The sequence below is a fragment of the Nannospalax galili genome, unplaced genomic scaffold (assembly GCF_000622305.1).
Source record: "Nannospalax galili isolate Female #2095 unplaced genomic scaffold, S.galili_v1.0 scaffold28, whole genome shotgun sequence".
Classification (NCBI taxonomy): Eukaryota; Metazoa; Chordata; class Mammalia; order Rodentia; family Spalacidae; genus Nannospalax; species Nannospalax galili.
The window spans coordinates 502,976-515,099 of NW_008359594.1; the positions used below are offsets into that span (position 1 = coordinate 502,976).

The following is a 12,124-nucleotide window of genomic DNA, read 5'->3' on the forward strand; positions in this document are numbered from 1 at the left end:
GGGGGTTAGAAGAGGCATCAGGAAGTAGAGAGTAGGAACACAGAGTCTGCAGAAGGTTACGACCCTTGAAGAACTATTCCCTAACTAGCCCAAAGTAAAACCAAATTTGTCAATCAGAACGGGAAATAAAGACACTGGTCAGCCTCTTTCTGAACTCTGAATTAAATAAAGCACAAAATTATCCCTCAGAAATATAAAATAAGGTCATTGTCTTAAATTCTTCAGGATCCAAATTTATGTTGCCCCAGGGTTTTAAGAGTCTTATGCTAAGAAATTAATTAAAAACTGATTCCAAAGCTGGGCATGTTTGTAAATGCCTGTAGTCCCAGTACTCCAGAGATAGAGGCAGGCAGATTTCTGGGAACTTGAAGCCAGCCCAGTCTATGTAGGGAGCTCCAGGTCAACCAGGGCTACACAGTGAGACCATGTATCAAGACAGGAAAAACAACAACAACAACAACAAACAACAACGACAACAACAACAGAAAAAAAACAGTCCTATTTGATAACGCCCTCTGTGCAGGCAGAAACAAGTACAAAATTGCTCTGGACAATCAAAGATGCATAGGACCATTCCTTCTTTTTGGTAATTTTGAGACAAGGTCTCCCTGTAGCCCCAGCTGGCCTGGAACTCACTATGTAGACCAGGTTGGCTTCAATCTCACAGAGATCCACCTGCCTCTGCCTCCCAAGTGCTGGGATTAAAAGAGTGTGCCACCATGCCCAGCCTAGGACCATTCCTTCTTAAAGAAAAGAAGAACAATAAAGTTGAATAATATTTTTAAAATTAAACACAAAAGAAAACCTTCTTGGTGGCTATGATCTATTCTTATCAAAAGACACAAGATAGCAAGAGTCAAAGTTCAAGAACTTCACAAAAGAGGGCCACATTTAAAATTTTTTTTTAATTTTTACAAAAACTCTATTGAGAATTTCGTACATGCATATAAGGTGTTTTGATCAAATCCATGCCCACTCCCTCCCCTCCAACACTCCCCCCTCTGATTTAAATAAATACATAATAGAAATTTCTTTTATACAAACATATATGGAATAGGTAGTCTAAGACACTGTGAAAATAGCATATAATTTGAAAAATAACCAAATGGTACTTGTAGAAAAAATAAGCATCTGTTACAAAAAAAAGCAGTGAACATATTCAGTTATTTAAGCAAAGTGAAAAGTACTGAAAGGTAGTTTTAAGGGAGTACAGCAGAGCACAGCACAAAGAGAAACAAAGATAAAAGACATGAAATACAGACTACAAGACATAAAGACAGAAGAAGTTTCAGCAAATGTCTAATAGGTGTTCCAAGACAAGACAAGAACAGCAGAAATATGATAATCAAAATGATGGTGTCTAGGAATGTTCCAGAATTTACAACATAAATCTTCAAATTCAAGAAGCATAAAATTCCCTAAGTACTAAGAAGACATAAAAAGAATTACCCTCTAGATGCTTAAATATGTTGTGTTGAGGCTGGAGAACGCCAGAAGCAAAAAGAAAGCCTTACCTAAAAATGCTGAATTTTAAAAGGTTTATTTTTCAAGAGTAAAAATAAAGTAAACATGGGAATAAAATATTTAACATGCTAAAAATTAATACACTGTTAATAATTCTATTATGTGATAAACTATTATCTAGGAATAAAAGTTTTAAAATTCATAGGGTTATCACTCAATTCCTCATTATTAAAACACCTTCAGAATAAAACTGAATCCAGATACAAGAAAAAATCATATTCTAATCCTGAATCAACATATAAAATTGTTAACTAATTCTACAGATCAAATGAAAGAGAGAGGTGAGAGCTTAAATTTTTATGTCACTGTATTATCTATAGGAGGAGGAAAATGTCATTGAATATATTAAGATGATAAGTAAAATTATATGTTAAAAATATCACAGTAATCATTAAAAGGGAAGAAAGTACAGCAATAAATATAGGACATCAGCACAGAGAGAATAAATAAAATTAAGTGAATTAAAGTAGGAAAGAAGGAAAAAAACACAGTAAAGACAAAGACAACTAACAAAGATAAATGAAATGACTGAATTATTTCTCTCCTATCACAATAAATGTAAAGAATATAAACTAGCCTGGGAAAAGACAATAACTCTCAAGCTAGATTTTGAAAAATTAACATAAAACCTAGTCATACTGCCTATAAGAGATATTGAAAATAGATATTGAAAATATAAAGAAAAAATGTATTACTCCAAACAAACTCATAATATGGTTTATAGTCACTGTAGGTTAAATGACAGTACTTAAAGATCACAGACTCTAGAACAAAACTGCCCAAGCTTGATCCTAAGCTCTTCCATCCTGTAGATAAGTAACCAGAATAATTTGCGAGTCTTCCTGTGCATGTCTCCCCGTTTTAAAATATGGATGATATAGCATCTACTTCATGTGACTGGGTTATTTTATGTAACAGTATGTGTCATATAGTAAATGCTAAGTATAAGCTACAACTACTCTTTTTATTGTATTTTATCATTTTTATTTTATGTGTATGAAGTGCATTGCCTGCATGTAGGTAAGTGCAACCATGTCGTGCAAAGCCCTCAGAGGTCAGAAGAAGGCATCGAATCCCGTGGAACTGGAGTTATGGATGGATGTTAGCCACCATGTGGATGCCAGGAATAGAACTAGGGTCCTCTGCAAGAGCAATCAGTGTTCTTAACCACTGAGCCATCTCTCCAGCCACCGACAGCTATTCTTATATTAACATAAAAGAGAAGGCTTGAAAGTGAAGAAAGTGTTATGAATTCAGAGAATTACTACCAAAATGATAAAAAAACAATTTTCCAGGACAATATAATCTTAAAATAAAGAAAGCAAAATTATAGGTAATGTGCCAAACTCATGATCACATTTAGAGATTTTCTCATTAAAAAAATGATGAACTAAAGAAAATTAACTTTATAGTAAAACGATACTAGAATGAAATAAATTTTATCTATCACACAAAGAGAACTCTGAACCTAAGAATAAAGTTCTTAATTTAAAATAAATTATTTTATAGTAAGGTTGTAAAGAACAAATTCTTTCTTTTCAAATGTATTTACCTTAAACACTAACATAGATTCACTAAAAAAGTAAAAATGTTATTAAACCAATTTTTTTGTCTTTTTGAAACAGGGTCTCCCTGTATCTCCAGCTGGCCTAAAACTCACTATGAAGATCACCCTGCCTCTGCCTCTTGAGTGCTGGGATTAAAAGCATGTGCTACCACACCTGGCTTTAACACTTTTAAAAAATACATTTTATTTATTTATTTTAATTTTTGTGTATGAGTGTATTGCTTGCACATGTGTAAGCACACCTGGCTTAAATACTTTTTAAAATACCTTTTATTTATTTATTTATTTTACTTTTTGTGTCTGAGTGTATTGCCTGCACCTAAGTACACCTGTGTCCTGCAATGCCCATGGAGGTCAGAAGAGGGCATCAGATTCCCCTGTAACTGGAGTTATGGATGGTTATTAGCCATCATGTGGGTGCTGGGAACTGAACATAAGTCCTCTACAAGAGCAACCAGAGCTCTTAACCACTGAGCCATTTCTCCAGTCCCTTAAAACTTTTATAACAGAAAAAGTACAGAGGCAGAATTAACTTGATATTACTCACACAATGAATGCATTTATTTTCAATAAATTTGAGAGTAAACTTCAAAGAAAGAAAAAAAGAAGTTTACATATGGGTCTACTATATCATTCATGTAGTTTGAAAAATAGAATCCAAATAGATTGTTTAGGGGTATCACATTTAAAAGACTATGCAAAAACACACAGGGGGATTATAGCAGGCTTGGGAAACTGGCTTCCAGGAGGGGACAGAAAGATGTAATGTAAGTCCTAAAATTAAGTTTCCTGCTATGGGCTGCCTTGACATCTGGGGAAGTCAGGAGGGCCTGGAATGACCTAACCACAAGTCCCTACTCAGCTCCCCTGGGGAAGGTCCCTTGGACAATCTTTCCTATCAAGAGGCCAGTTCCTACTTACCCTCAGTATCAGGGTTTGGTTCCCTTCTGTCTTCATAAGTAAGTATTCAGGAAAGGCAATCATGTACTCTTACGAGAACTTTCTAATATATTACTACAGACCCTGCCTCCCATAACCCATTTTCTCACCGTGCTCCTGAGTTCAGCCACACATGACCCTATGTGGAATGCAGTATTCACCAAGCTCCTTAATAAATCACCGTCAATCCTACACATCCAGTGTCATACACCATACATTCAGCAATCCCTGTAATCTTAGGATGAGACTCTTCTCCCACCAAGGAGATGGATAGCAGGTGATTACAACAAAAGGAGTTCCAGGTGACACGTAAAGTGTAACACGGTGCTTTCTTCAAATAAACAAAAAACAAGCACTGAAATAAAAACTGCCATTGTTAACACCTTTTGAATCTCAGTTACACACGATGTCTGTTAGATTATTTTCTGTACTTAATTTCTATAAATATGCACTAATCAAAAAAGGTAAAGTAAGTCAGTCATGATGGTGCCTTTGGAACACTGAGGTGGGAAGATCAGGAGTTCAAGGCCAACCTGGGCTACAAAATGAATTGTAGGCCAGCCTGGGTTGCATGACACCACATCAAAAATCACTAAATAAATGAATTTAAAACGACAAAAGCAAGTTTCAACTTACCCCCTTTATACTGAGACCAGTTTAAAGCTGAGCTAATGGAAAATTTTTATGAATAAGGCTCTAAAAAGACAACAACCATTAAGAAAGTTGACAACACAAGCTTTGTTTTGCTATTACTTAATGTTCACTGGTTTGGTTTGCTTGTTTCATTTTTATGAAGAAAATCTTGCATGTTAGAGGAAATACTAACAAACTATCTGCTTTAACTAGTTAAGAATCCTGTGGACCTGGAGAGACGACACAGCAGGTAAAAGTGTTTGCTGGTCTTCCATAGCTTGGTTCCCAGAACCCATGTTGGATAGATCATAACTGCCGTAACTCCAGCTCCAGGGGAGCCAACATCCTCTTCTGGCCTCTTCGGGCACCTGCACACACATAGCATGCATTCACACAGACACAAACACATAAATTAAATAAAAAAAATCCAGATCAAAATAGCAATCAATTTGGATAGCCAAATATTAAAACTTACCACAAAGTTCCTATAATTATAGTTTTCCAGATAAATCAGTGGAACAGAAGAACAAGAGGCAAGTTTCAATATATGATAGAGGCAACATCTCAAGTCAACAACAAAATAATGGTTCATTTGATAAAAATAAATGTGTCCGCTGCTTTATTGACTAAGCAATTCTGTAAGAGTCAATAAACCAACTGGTAAAAATTGAGTTTGTCCTTACTCCTCACCTGTACACAAAAGTTGAACAAAAAGATTTTAAAAATTGAGTCAACACTTAAGATAATCTGAGGTTCTGAAAGGATATCTGACAAGATCCCCAAAGCTGGAATCATTAAGAAAAAGAATGATCCATTTATATAAACAGAAAGTGGAAAAGTGCTTACTCACCACATCTGTAGGCATTACAAAATTTGGAAAAGATAGAAAACAGAAGCTTCTTATACCTGATTGAGAGTTATTAAAAATTAATAAGGAATAAATAATCCAAAACAAAAATGATCAATTTATGAGAAAAGGCAAAGAAAAAATATATGCTATCATAATAAATAAAGCAAAATGGTAATTTGCTCAGTTAGTTTATTATTTATAAGCAGAAGGAAAATAAAATATTTTCTTTGTCAAGTGGAAAAACACTAAATACTATGAGGTCTCACCGATTGCTACAGTCCAGATACTGGCTCCAAAGACCATGTGTTGAAGGCTTGGTCGCCAGTCTGCAGTGCTATTAAAAAGTGTTGGGATCTTTAGGAGGCTGGGCCTGGAGTCCACACACTACTAACACCCCACACCTCAATCCTACACATCCAGTCAGTCCTACACAAAGAACTCACACCTATACTACCACACCTCCCGACACCACTTACACCCCACACATAGCACCTGTCCATACCCCATACCCACTACCTCTCCTCACCCCACACCCACTACCTAGCCTCACTCCACACTTCTCACACTACTATCTAAACCCTATACACCACCTACCCACATATCATACTTAGTTCACACATAGTACTACCCATACCCATACATACCACCCACCCATATTCAACACACACCACCTACCTACATCCTCTACAGCCACCTAACTACACCTCAAATATACCATTTACCCACACCCCACACAAGCGACCTATCCACACCCCACACCCACTGCCAACACACACCCTGCATACACTGTGTACCCACTACCCAGCACACTATTTACTCATACCCCACATAGTCATAGCCAAAAATCTTCAGTTTCTGCAACTCAGATAACTCCTCCACTTCTTGCTGGTAACTCTACACTGTCATTTAAGCTGCCACGATACTCTGAAGTTCTTCAGTTCTATCAGTCTGTTGACTTTTAATGTTGGTTTCCTTTTTTGGTTACTGACTTGATGCTTCCTTAAGTAACCACAAAGCTACAAAGGATCTTACCTAAAATGTTTCTTTTTCAAAGTCACAGTGTCATCCCAGATGCCACTTTATGACCATCATACCATAGTTGTCACTAAGGTTAATATTAAAGTAAAAGTAAAGGCAAGACATAAGGGCACAGGGAACGAACATTACTGAGGAAGACTCTCAAGTCAGAGGGCAGTGAATAACTCACCAACAGCCTTGGACTGTGGCATCCTCAAAGGCCCAGGCAATAAAAAAGTCTGCCATGGGAGCTCTCATTAGCAGAGGGCATGGGGAAATACTTCAGGCACCATAAAAACCACACATTGGTCATGTTCAGTAAATCATGCTACAATGATTTATTAAGTGACATATACACCTGTGTCTACAGTCCATTCTGAAGGTCATTCTCTAACTTCGATGAAGAAGGATAAATCAATCAGCATACCATAGCTGTACAGCACTATCCATTCAACTAATCCCACTAACTCCTGTAGTATATGCCGAGATAGGACTTCATGGGAGCCAGATCCGAGATTCCATGAGGCATGTGCCTGTCCTTGGGTCGAGAGGATTCAACACAGGTAAAACGTATGTGACATCATGATAATGAAGAACTAGAGAGCACATTTGGAACACTCTAGAAGTAGTGTGCCAGCCACCTTCCCGAAAGAAGTGGTCCAGTGACTCTCAAACTGTATACTGGCAATGAGCAGGCTGCCATGTCCCTCCCTCCATTTTTAATCAGTTGCATCTACTTAAATTTTATGTAAGATTTAATTTAAAGGAGTCTACTCTAAAAGGGAGAGAGAAAGGAGAAAGGACATGGATTCAATAATCTAGTTTAATAGCTTCATTATGTGTATGTATGAAATATATGCAAAAAAGTAATATACGCAGATCACACAGTGAATTACAAGCATGCAACTGCCTCTGCCTGCTTTAGTCGACAGTTCTTTTTCTTTTCTTTTTAATTTACATTAAGCCTGCAGAGTAAGCTACAAAAAACAAACATTTGAATGTCAGTGGGAAAAGCTAATCAGTGAGCATTAGCACCGTGTTCACAGAGGAATCTGGAACCTTTTCTCAGCTAGTCTGAGAATGTATACCACCACTTGGCTGGAGCAGCTAGCAGGCCTGTCCCCTTCCCTCTCCTAGTCACCACATCCCAGCTCTGCAGGCAGAGGCCATGGCTGCAAGACTTTCTGTTTCATGTTGCTCAAGATTTGGAAAGGGCTTGCTTAGAACAGTGAAGAAGAAAACCCCAGACTGGTTCCGTGTGCTGTGGACAGAAAGAACAGGCAGCCTCCAAGGAGCACAAATATTTCAGGGGGAACATTGGAGCTTTTAGAAACCAAAAAAATACATCAATTTGGCCTCTAGTATTGGCTGGGAAAAAAAGAGAGTATAAATCCAAAATTCCAAAGTAACCCAATACCAACAAAGAAACCTTTATCTCTCTTCCAACTATTAAGTGCTGTATAACACTTCCACACACCAAATTCATCAGAAATGCAAATAAACTGTTTATTCTGTTCTTTCCCTGGAAACTGACATTTATTTTCACATAGTACCAGCTCTATACAAATCACACACACACACACACACACACACACACACACACACAAACTAAAAATGGACTTTATCAGCCAGACATGGTTTTTCCTGCAGGCTACAGTATCTAAGAAAATCTCTAACTTGGCTGCATTTGTAGAATTGTCACCCTTCCCCACTCTACCCTCCTCCTCTGATACACAAGAAGAAAGCTTGCTCAAAGGGGTTGTGCAAAGTCTCTCTCTCTCTCTCTCTCTCTCTCTCTCTCTCTCTCTCTCTCCCCCTCCCTTCCTCTCTCCCTCCTCCACTATTCTTATTTATGATCCCTGAAATGTTCCCAGGTTCTCAGTAAGCTGCTGGCCAGGAGCTCCTATCAAGGCACCCTGTGTCCAGGCTTCTTCCTGCAGGGAAGACTCCAGGGATGCTAGTGATCATAGGAAGGAAAAGTCCAGCCTCTGCTGACCCTCCCCACCAGGGAAAGGTGGTAGTGGAAGCTTGTTTGCTAGGAGATAGGATGAATAACTGGTTATATACACTGCCTCTCAACAACTCCTGGGAACTCCTCCTGTCATGCATAACATCACAATAGAACCAGGCAGTGAAGCCCCCAATCACAGTCATAAGAGCAGCTGCGTGGTCCCACCAGCTCCCAATTAAATCGCCGGATCCATAAAGAAAATGGTGTAAATTCTGCAAGACAGACCTATGTCGTTTATAGTAGAGGCTCGACTTATCTACTCCCTCTGGTCTTGGCAAACGTTACTTAATTTCCACTGAAAATGGTATCTAACTGCAACCACCTTCCCCCACTGCGCGTACAGTCCTTGAACACAACCACTACTTCTCAACAAACAATGCTGGCTTGAATGCCATTAGTTACACTACGTCTGGGGAGGCTTCCCGCAGAGGGGGTGAACGACTACTTTGCTGGTTTGGTGGCCCCAAAGAGTACTTGACTTGGCAGGGATGGTGGCAGAGCAGCTGGGGAAGGCTGCATAGGCATTCTAGCATGTGAATGAATGGCATGCCCCGCCGCCAGCTAGGCCTGGCTTGCACGTTTTCTGGCAGGTGAAGTTGAACATCCTTATCTCCCCTCGAAGACAGACTCACCCATTCCACATATGTGACTGGAAATCTCAATTTAAGAATAGGATGCGCCGGTCGGTCCTTCTGAGGTTTGTCCAGCTTTCCCTTACTTTGCGTCCCTGATGTGCCAGGCTTTTTACACAGACAGCTTACCTCTTTAACCCTTAAAACACCGTTTTCTGAAAGGAATTCTCAACCAGGAAAACTTGCCCCGAACTGCATAGTGTTTGGTTGTTGTTTTTCTTCCTCTGTCTGTTAACCCTCCACCAGGTATGATCAAGCCTGGCACTTGCCACACACACACGCATGCATACACACACGCGCGCGCACACGCACACACGTGCACACCACACAAGCGCGCGCGCACATGCACACGCACATCTCTTTCTACTACAGTACCTGGCACAGCGAAAAGTCCCCGCGCCCTGCGGGCCCGCAGTGATGGGGACCTAGCGAAGTCCGGGAGAAATGCCCGCAGCCTGGGATCTCACCCCTGCGCGCTCCTGGCACCCGAGCGGCGGCCCACAGCGGTCATACACGCACACGCACACACGCACATGTGCGCTGGAGTCCCCGCAGGTCTCAGACTCTCCAAAGTTACCTCCGAGGCTGCTTCAGCTCGGGCTCCCACACCTCCGCCGCTTTCGTGCGTCTCTGGGGCGGTGGTCCACACCGCCTCCAACACAGCGCTTCCCAAAGGTTCCTGAGACGGGTCCCAAGCGCCAGGGCAGCCCGAGCTCCGCTCTGGCGGTCGGCACCCCGGGGACCAGATGACTTCAGCCTCTGCAGCGCGGGTAGGGGTCTGCAACCCAGGCTAAGGCAGTGCCGCGGCTTTGGTTGGCTCCTGGGCTCCCCGGGGCAGCCGGCAGCCAGTGCCCACTAGCATGGCGCTCTGGCTCCCAGGGGTGGGGAGAAGCGGCCTCGGCACCCTGATCGGCCCCAGCCTGAATCTTTGAGGCTCGGCCAGTGCCTTCGCGTCACGGGCTTGGATGCTGTGGGCAGTGCGAGCCGGGAACCCGGCGGCCGAGGACCGGATTGGGCTTCTCCATTGCCCACCGCCCGGGCGCGCTGGCAGACAGGATGCTCTGGCCGCGACTGCGCGCTCCCTGAGGGCCAGAGGGGTGGACCCGAGAGGGGCGCGGCAATCGCGCCGAGGGCGTGCCCTGCCCCGGGCTGCAGCCGCCAGAGAGTGGGTGTCCGAACCCCCAGAGTCCAGCGAAGATCGCGCCAGTTCCGTCCTGGGTTGGGGCTGAGGCGCGGGAGACAAGAGCAAGCAGAGGCAGAGCTGGCGGGAGCCCAGCTGGCAGAGCCACCCGTTGGGTTCGTGTCTCCCTACTTCCCTGTGCTGAAGGTGACTGCGGCCCCCAGTGGCGAAGCCCGGGCTCAACGCGTCCTCCACTCTCCTCTTCGGGTGCACTCTGCTTGCCCTTCTGGGGCCTCAGACTGCAGTGCTTCGCGAGGTCGCTTTGCTCACTGATTTTTTCCCTCTTGACCGGTGTGGGCTTCCTTGGTACCCAGATTGGAGAAACTGGCGGCCACGTGACCCCCCCCCCACCACCAACACTCACTCACACACCCAACAGAATGGATTTCCAAAAATCTAATTGGATAGATGGATCAGAACTGGAGGCCTTTCCCAAGTCACCCAGTGCGCTGCAGTAGGACTGAAACGCAGCAGCTTGCCTGTGGTGCCACCATCTATACAGATCTCCCTGCACCTGGAGAAGTCACAGCAACAGCACTTTACAGCACAGAAAACGGAGTCACAGTTTCAAACCCAAGAAATAGCGTTTTGGAAATAAAACAAAACCCCTACAGAAGGGGGTAGCATCTCCCGGGGCTGCAGTAAGTGGCTTTTCCAGGAAAATGACCAAAATGCCAGCTCCAAGCTGGTTTTTGTGATCTGTGGTCCACATGCTGGCCTGGAGGGAGGAAGGGGAGGGGGAAGATGCAGGTCTCCATGGCAGCCTCCCTGCGTGGGCTGGCTGGGTGTGTGACTGGCGACCTCACTCTAAAAGTGAACCTGTTAATACATGGATACTTTAAATAATGTCTCAACACAGTAATAAGTGTTACCAGCTACAATTTCCCAGAACTTCTCCCTGCCCAAGTTTTCAAGACCATTTTGCTATATTACCTTACTGTGAAGACAAGACCAAATCCAGCTGGGGGGGGGGCAAAGGCATTTGAAAGGGGAAAATAGGGGTCAAGTTTACTTGATGTGTTGTATCTTACCTAGAGGTCCAAACTTGACATAATACTATTGCTTGGGATCTTGGTCACAATGCTCTGTGGGTTAGTTAGTATCCATTACTGAAACAAAAAGCTTGCTAATTTACAAAGATGACAAAGTAAGCAAGGGAAGGCAAAAACCCGAAGAATAAATTCGGTGGCCATGCTGAGTAAGAAGCCCATGGAAGAGAGCTTGGCCGCTGCAGCAGCCTGGCGTTGCTCTCATCTCTCATTGGATAGGTAGGCTGTTTAAGATCTAATCAGATACTTTTCCCCAAAGCTGGAGAGATGGCCCTGCAGTTAAGAGCACTGGATGCTTTTGCAGAGGAACCAGGTTTGGTTTCCAGCAGGCACAGTACAGTGAACAGCCATCTGTAACTCAGGTTCCAGGGTATCCTATGCCCTCTTTTGGCCTCCATGGGCACTGTACACACATGCTGTACCTACATACATGTGGGCAAAACATTCATGCACATAAAATTTAGATAAATATCCTTTTGGACATTTGAAACTATGAAATTTTCGGTTTAAAAACCGTATTAAAGGAACACACCTACTATATATAACTAACCCTACAATCACTCAGCTCTAGCCAGAAGTGGACCTCCAGGCTACTGACTTCTGTAAATTTGCCCCAGAACTGCCTAACACCTTGGGATATTCCTCTCATGATCTGTTTGGCAGCTCACTTCTCTGGAAGACAGAGTGATGTGCTTTGAACAACTGTCTCCAGAGGTCCAGGT

General features: G+C 42.6%; 1 protein-coding gene across 4 annotated transcripts in view; it reads right to left on the bottom strand.

Annotated features, from left to right (window-relative positions):
- Nucleotides 1–10,619, bottom strand: part of Minar1 (membrane integral NOTCH2 associated receptor 1) — a 35,917-nt gene extending 25,298 nt beyond the window's left edge. Inside the window, exon 1 of one of the 4 annotated variants that reach the window (XR_001872183.2) lies at nucleotides 9,751–10,618. The gene's annotated coding sequence lies outside the window, so the exon portion shown is untranslated. The other 3 variants (XM_008823383.3, XM_029558821.1, XM_017795680.2) reach the window with 3 other exon arrangements.
- Between the last annotated feature and the right edge of the window lie 1,505 nt (nucleotides 10,620–12,124).